The sequence below is a fragment of the Micromys minutus genome (assembly GCF_963924665.1).
Source record: "Micromys minutus genome assembly, chromosome: 6".
Classification (NCBI taxonomy): domain Eukaryota; kingdom Metazoa; phylum Chordata; class Mammalia; order Rodentia; family Muridae; genus Micromys; species Micromys minutus.
This window is the reverse complement of record NC_137975.1, coordinates 34,539,503-34,548,298: the sequence shown is the minus strand read 5'-3', so window position 1 is coordinate 34,548,298 and position 8,796 is coordinate 34,539,503.

Genomic DNA, 8,796 nt, shown 5'->3' with positions numbered 1-8,796 from the left:
TTTGGAATGATTGTAAGCTTTCACTATGTGTGGATCTTTTTTTTTTAATTTATATTTTACATTTGCAATGCCCTTGGGCTATAAAATTGTTCTTTTATTTAAAATTAACTTCTTCACAATATGAGCTCATCACAGTGTTGGAAATCAATAAGTAGAAACTAAACGTTGTGCGTGTATTTTTCAAAGACACCTAATTGTACCTTACAATGAACATGTCCAAGGCCCTAAAGTTTGCAAAACTGAGAAAATAAAAATAAAGCAGGTTAACTTGCTTGTTTGGTGTCACATACTGCCATTTTAAAATACTGAAAGAATTTAGACTCAACTCCCAGTTCTGGAGTTCTGGAGGGGCCAACAAAACTTGCACGGGAACAAACTTTGAACTGTTATCATTTATAGTGTAAAAAGATCAAGTCTTGTGTTGCTGATGGACAGAGCACTGAAATTGACCCTCACCCTATCCCAGATTCACTTTCAAACCTCATGCTTTGTCTTGGTTTTCAAAAGCACCTTAAAATAGATTTTATCCTTCTGGTGACACCAACCTGAGTTCTCATGGTACCACTGTTCTGACACCTTGAGCTACTGTGTTCTACTGAACCTAAAAGAATAAAGTCTGATAGACTCCATGCTTCACAAGGTCCCAGGCATTTTGATTATTGCTTTCTACATTCAAAGAGATCAGCATGGGTGACTGCACAGCCATCAACAATGTACTGGGATGCTGAGAAATGCTAAGGCCCCAACCGCCTGCCTCCAGCCCCAGAGAAGCCAGCCAAACAGTACGTAAGTGAAGAATCACTGGCAATGGAGTAGGGAAAGGGACGCTCTGGCTCCACACATGGAAAGAATACTAAATATATTATGAGACTTAAGTTTCACTTTTTGGGTTTTCTAAACTGACAATTACATGAATTCATTTAGATCTCGGTGCACTATAGAAGTTTAAAAAAATAAATGTCCCAGTGTCTCTGCTCTTCGGTTTCTTTACTTTCTTTTTAAGAATGTACTTTACATTTTATTTATTGTGAGGGGGGGCGCAGATTGTAGGCACATGCATGCAGATTGCATTACAGAAGTCAAAGAACAACTTGTAGAAAGGAGTCAGCTGTCTCTCTCTCTCTCTCTCTCTCTCTCTCTCTCTCTCTCTCTCTCTCTCTCTCTCTCTCTCTCTCTCCTTATGGGTCTCAGAAATCACTATTAAACCAATAGGTTTAAGCACCTTTATTCATTAAGCCATCTTTTAGGACCAAGATTCCCTTTCTACACCCTCTCTTTACTTTCTAATACAGGAATATAGTATAGTATAGGAAAATATCTAGGCTCAGGGAACAAAGACATTAATTATGAAAACTCTGGACTTGAGAACAAGAGAGGGGATAAAAAAAGTATTTTATTTATAGAAGTTTCCCAGTGTTGTTAATAGGAAAATTATAGAGGAGAAATAAGCTTTATGAGACTTGTACATCTTGGTAGAAAAAAACAATATACTGTAAAAATAGAAGAGCAAATATAAAATTATTACATAAATGACATTTATACAGGCATCTGTTTAAGAAAATTAACCTGGCTCCCATAGCACCAAGACACTGTGCAGACAATTAATTATGACATGCTTTCCACTCTCAGTGACATGCGCAGTGGTAAATAAAGCCCATAGCACTAATGGCCCAGTATACATGGATGAAGGCTGCTTTGGAAGCCCAAAAGAAGCACCATCCTCTACACAGCAGAACGTGAAAAGAACAGGAAACATGCTGTTTGAGGACTGTGAAGAATAATTAATAAATCTCTCAAGGAAGAGGGAAAGGCTGTGTGAACTGGAGCAAGGGCTGAAGACAGGAGAACATGAAACACTTGGGTAGATGCAGAAGATGGTGGGAGGTCTGCTATGAGGCTGCTCCAAGTTCACAACCCGGCTCCAAAGTCTAGCAGTTATGCATGTTTCTGAGAACTATTCAATCTCGTTGAAATTTATTTTATTTTATGTATGAAATAATAAAATTAATTTATTGATATGGGCTTCTTTTTAAAATTTATTTATTTTTATATATGAGTACAGTGTAATTGTCTTAAAACACTCAAGAAGAAGGCATTAGATCCCATTACAGATGGCTGTGAGCCACCATGTTGGTGCTGAGAATTGAACTCTGGACCTCTAGAAGAGCATTCAGTGCTCTGAACCTCTGAGCGAGCTCTCCAGCCCATGCTCATGGTTGCTGTACTCAAAAAGAGCATAAAAGGTAGCCATATCAGTCACCTAAAAGCCCGTCCTAAAGGGAATGCTAGTGATGCCATGCAAATAAATTAAAGAGAATATTTCTGAGGAAGAAATTGTGAACAGATTATATTTGAACAATGAGGGAAAGATCACAGACAACCAGTTTCTAAAGCAACCAGTATAAGCTCAAATACCATTCAGTGACATAGTGACCTAAGGGATTTGGAGACTATGTAGATGGTACAGTTATCACATGCCATAGAAACCTTAAGTATGTTGGCTAGCTTTGTCAACATGAAATAATCTGAAATCACTTAGAAAGAGAATCTTAATGACTTCCTAGTTGATGTAGGAAGAGCCTGCCCACTGCAGGTATGACCATTCCCTAAGTGAGGAGAATGTAAGGGATTCCAACGTGTCTTAGATAGAGAATACTAGAAGTAAACGTACATGCATCCATTTCCTTCCACTTGACTGTAGATACAATGCAACTAGATACTTTAACTACTTCTACTCTGACCTCCCTGCTGTCATAGACTATAACCTGTAATTGTGAACTGAACTAAGCCTCTTTTCTCCTGAAGGGTTGTTTGTGCATGTATTTTATCAAGGCATCAGAAATGAAACTAGAACCATTGGTAGGACCAAGTAACCAAGAAAGTGGATCCTAGAGGGAAGCAGTACATAAACAATGAAGTCCTAGGAAACAAATCAGCTCTCAAATAATCCCTAGATGTTCCTTGTAGGCTTATTACTATGGTACAGCAATGATAAAGATAGTAATTTGTTGTGTTTTAAAGAGTAGTATGCATTTTGACACATTCATTTATTTAACAAATGTGATCAGACATAGAAATAAACCTACCACCAACAAACCAATCAGAAAAATACCTTCTTGAACATTACAGTGTTTGTCATTAATAAAAAAATTAGTCAATAAAAATTACATAACATTACAATAGATTCTATAAACAAAGTAAAAACGAGACAATAGAATAAGGGCAGATGGATGTGCTGGAGGAAGTTGTTGTACTCATCTCAATGTAATTCACACACATCTTCTTCCCTACATTACTAACCAAAGGTGAGAAATCCAAGGTTTTATTAAGAAATTATTGCCCATATAAAGCTTAAGAAGAAGGAAGACCAAAATGTGGATGCTTCAGTCCTTCTTAGAAGAGGGAAGAAAATACTCACAGGAGAAATGCAGAGACAATGACTGGAGCAGAGACTGAAGAAAAGGCTATCCAGAGACTGCCCCACCTGGGCATACATCCCATATGCAGCCACCAAACCCAGTCACTATTGCTGATGCCAAGAAGTACTTGCTGACAGGAGCCTGATATGGATGTCTCCTCAGAGGCTCTGCCAGAGCCATACTGATACAGATTAAGATGCTTACATATAACCATAAAACTAAACACAGGGACCCCCAATAGAGATGTTAGAGAAAGAAGTGAAGGAGCTAAAGGGCTTTGCGTCCTCATAGGAAGAACAACAATGTCAACCAACCAGACACTCCAGAGCTCCCAGGGACTAAACAACCAGCCAAAGAGTGCATATGTAGCAGAGGATGAAATTGTCTGGCATCAATAGGAGGAGAATCCTTTGTTCCTGTGAAAACTCGTTTCCTCTCTGTAGGAGAATGCCAGGGTGTTGAGGTGGGAGTGGGTGAGTGAAAGGGGGAGCATCCTCATAGATACAGGAGGAGGGTCGAACCAGGAAAGAAAATAACATTTGAAATGTAAATGCATAAACTATCCAATAAGGAAAAGACAATAACAAAAAAGGAATTCTTTAACATGTATATATGAGCATGTATATGTTATGAGCATAGAGCAAAGTGATACTCTCTTAGCACATCTTAAATGTGTTTTTAAAACTTAGTATTATTCACTATGAATAAAATATTATACATCAGATCTTTGAATTTCACTCATCTTGCATAACTGATAATTCATGCTCATTGATTAGCAACTCTACAGTTCCTTTTTCCCTTCAACCCTAGAAAGTACCATGCTATTCAAGTTTAATTACTATAGATAGACATTTCATATTCCTAGAATCATGAAATGTATGTCCTTCTTTACATGCTTCTTTTGTTTAGCATTATGTTATATATATATATATATATATATATATATATATAGTTACAAAATGCAGGACTTTAATTGTGTTGAATTATATTCTATAGCAAGAACAGAACATATTTAATATATCCATGCATGTCATAATGTCTGTGTTCTCTCTTGTTTCTATTCCCCTCACTATTATTAACACTTAGCAATCTTTTGTATAACTTCTTGTTATGCATGTATCTTCTTTACAATATATAACTTACACAAAAGCAAATACCAGAGCCAATAGAACTGAACACCAAGACTAAAAGTAAGTATACCTATACTGAGACAAATGATTTTTGACAGAGGTGCCAAATATACATGCTTCACAAAAGAGTGAAGGCACAAAGGTTATATACCCATGATTATTAAAGTACTGTTTATGATACATTTGGTGAGTAACCTTCACTGTCAACTTGAACAAATTTAGGATGACCATAGATGCTCATTTCTGGGTATACCCTATAAGGGTATTTCAATAAAGGTTTAGTAGAGGAAGGCCTAGCCACATTATAATGATGAAGTCTGAGACAAAATGCAAAGAAGAAAGAAAGGTTAGTATCCACATTCATTGCTCTTTGCTTCCTGAATTTGCCTCATGTCATGATGTACTAGACTGTATACTAAAACTGGGAGCATAAATAAACCTTTCCTTAAGTTAGTTTAGTCAGATATGGTATCACAGCAATAAAAAAGCATATGATATTCAAGATATAGAGTTAGTTTAGGTACCTGTCAAATATTAATTGGATAAAGTCTGGAAATATATGATGTGTGTATTAGTCAATTCTATAAAAAACTGAGTGAAAAAGAAAGACATCATACTAAGGAAGATAAGCAAGACACAGAAAACTAAATATCACATTTTCTTTATATGAGAAAACCTTTTAAAAATGTTCAAGACAATCTGGTGATGTGAAACTAGCAGAAACCTTCTCATCTGTTAAGAACAGAGCTTTGAAAAGGCAAGAGAGGGGAGAACAGAGAGGGCAGAGAGGGAAGTGGAAGGGGAAGAAAGAGTGAGAAAGATCTAAGCACAGTATCTTCATGTAGAGAAACGCCACCAAGAAATTGCGTTAATTAATGTAACTACACTTGTTGATAATAAACAGACAGGGAAAGATGATAATGATAAAAACAATACACTCATAAGGAAGAGTGAAGCATGCTAACCTTGCATCACAAACTAAAGCCAACTTGAAATGAGTCATAGTAATTCAAACGTAGGACTTGAAATTGCATCTTTTCCCTCAAAAACAAAGAAAAAGACCACAAACTAGAAAGATTCATGAAATGAGCCTAAACAATAGTCTTCTTTCTATCATACCAACTATATGAGCAACAGAAACAAAAGTAGACAAGTGAGCCTACATCAAACCTAAAACTTCTATAAAGCAAGGAAAATAACAAGAAAACATAGTGAAAGTCAGTCTAGAGGATGAAAGTATTTGCAAACTATCTGATAAGAAATTAGTGTCCAAAATATATAACTCCCAAAACTGGTAGAAAAACAAAACCTAATGACCTATTTTTAACATTGTTTAAGAACTTGAATAAATTACTTTTCTGCCATGAGCCCACACTAGATCCAAGATTGTTTACTGATTTCTAGTTCCTCATCCATTACAACTGCAGCTCCCCATGAACAAGCAAAATGTAGACAAAATATACTATAACCTTATCTGTATAAATGTACAAATATATAATTAACATTTTTATGAAAGAATGTATTTAGTGCTCTCATTTTATTTCAGTCTCAAACCAAATCCATTCTAAATGCATATTTATCCATGATATATGTAGGAGGAGAGGAAGTGGTGGTGTCTAAGAGGCACACAGCTTGGTGCTTTATGGGCCAGTGGTTAAGTGGCGAGAACAAGCCACCCTGTGGTCATGGAACCTGTTCTGCAGGGTGCTTCATCAATTTGTAAGGTGAAGGGTGTAGATACAGCAGGTAACAGACAAGTTGTCATACAATCATATTAACCACTAATAAGCAATCTTATCCATGATCATCAGCAATGCATGATGGGAAGAAAGCTGGAACAAAGAGCTACATACTAGATATAGGGCATTCAGTACAAGGTAGGAAACAGAGAATTATGATCCTAAAAGATCCTAAAAACATAGTTATTAAAAGAAAGCATGTGGATTTAGAAAAAAATGTCTCATGAAAATCAAAAGGGATGGCATTATTTGTTACAAGAGAAACTAAAACAATAAAATATGTAAAGAGAAACTGGAGAGGTAGAGGGTTGAAGGCAGCAGCATCCTCAGGTATCAAAGAGTATGCAGAGAACCAGTGTTTTTCTATTTATTGAGCACAGACACATCAGTTGCTTCATTAGCACTTCATTAGCATTTAAGACATGCTGAATATTTGGCAATCTGGTATGCAGGAGATAAATGAAACAAGGCCTACATATTTAAGAGAAGAAAACATAGATGACTAACTACAATGCAAAAATGCACTAATGGCAAACAAGTAAATATTAGTAATCACACATCTTTACAGAATGTCCAGACCCAGCAAGGAAAAGAAACCTGAAGGCAAGGAGAAAGTTTGGTGGATGTATGAACATCAATCATGAAATATGTCCTTTAAAATAAGTAGCATGCAGAAAGAAGGGGGCAAGATTAGAGAATGACCTGCTGCTTTTCATAATGTATTTGCTCTCTTACTGCACACTTAACCATGCTCCTCAGACAACTCTTGCCAACAAGTTCTTTCACACAAGATCTGCAAGCAAGAAGGATCTGTGACAGCTGCAGTAAATATAGTCTGCCTTGAGTTGGCAGCACCCGCCATTATGAGTGATTCAGACGCCAATCCCATCCAAAGCAACTCCATCTAAAATGGGAGAATATGTGTGAGAAGTTTTTATGCCTCATTTTGGCAGTTGTGTATCTAGACTTGCCACGGTACGTTTTATTATTAGCTGAAAGGTTTGGTGAAACGTGTCATGAGGGCTTACTTTTGAGAAAAGAAGGAGAAAAAAACATAACATTCTGAAATCTCACTTCCAGGAAGAGCTTGGATGGCATTGGATGCCAGGCACAGCCAGGCAATGCTGCAGGTCACTTCATTGTTCCCAGCACCTGCCTGGGAATAAATGGATAACAATGTCATTATAAACTACACTTTAACGTAGAGAACACCAGGGACAGAGAGATTTAAAACTTATCCAAACTCATTCAAGAAAATAAAAAGTCAAGCCAAGACTAAGTCACTGGACTGACTTATGCTTTCTCATAAATCCAATACAAGGTGGCACAGTGAAGATTAATGTGCAGCCCTGTTGAGTCACTGCATGAAGAACAGTCTCCAATACCGACTCCTTTTCACTTTTTAATTAATTTATTTATTCACTTTACATCCTAAGAACAGAACCACCTCTCCTCATAGCCCCACCCCCACCTTCAGATCATTCCCCATTCCACCCTCCTCTCCTCTAAGAAGCCCCTCTGGATATCATAGACCACCTACACCACACACACACACACACACACACACACACACACACACACCTCCATGCCCCACTCACTCACCCTTACCCCAGACAGGTCACTTACTGCCCAACTAGGCACATCCTCTCTCACTGAGGCTAGACAAGGCAGCCCAATTATGGGAATGGGATTGATTCAGAGGCAGGAAACAAATTCAGGGACAGTCCCTGCTCCAGTTGGTGGGGATCTGCATGAAAACCAAGCTGTACATCTGTACTGAGGTCCTATGTCCAGTGCATGCTTGCCCTTTGCTTGGTGGTTCTGACTATGGGAGCTCACAGGGTTCTGGTTAGCTGATTCTGTTTGTCTTCCTGTGGAGTCCCTATGTAGCTGCTTGAATTACAAATGCTAATTACATTCCCCCAAATCACTTCTTACACAAGTGTCTACACATAGCTCGTGGGAACATACATTTCTTTAAGTGTTTCTCAGCCATTAGAAATTCCTCTGTTGAGAATTCACTATTTACCTCCGTACCCCATTTTAACAGTGTTATTTGGATTGTTGGTGTCTAGCTTCTTGCATTCTTTATATATTTTCGATATTAGCCTTCTATCAGAGTTTCTTAATAAATCCCAAGATGGATATTGCTAGCATTCCAGTGATATCATGGGCATGTTTGCACTCATCACCCTAAATACAGACATATTAGGAAATTCTGTGGAAAAAATCAGTAGGTGTCATCTGAGAAAAAAAATCATAAAGGCCTAACATTAAAAATATTCTTAATATTTTAAAATATTTTAGTTAATATATTAAAGATTAATGTTGACACCCAAGAGTAAGGAAATCCTTCATCTGACCCAGACCTGAATAATCAGGCAAGTTAAAGATATGTAGAAATCAAGACAGTTTTTGCAAACCGCCCTTGGCCAGATGTAGCTTTTCTCTTCATGAAATGCAGCATGTGATGTGTTGCTGTCATCCGCAGAACCTCTGCAGGGCTGG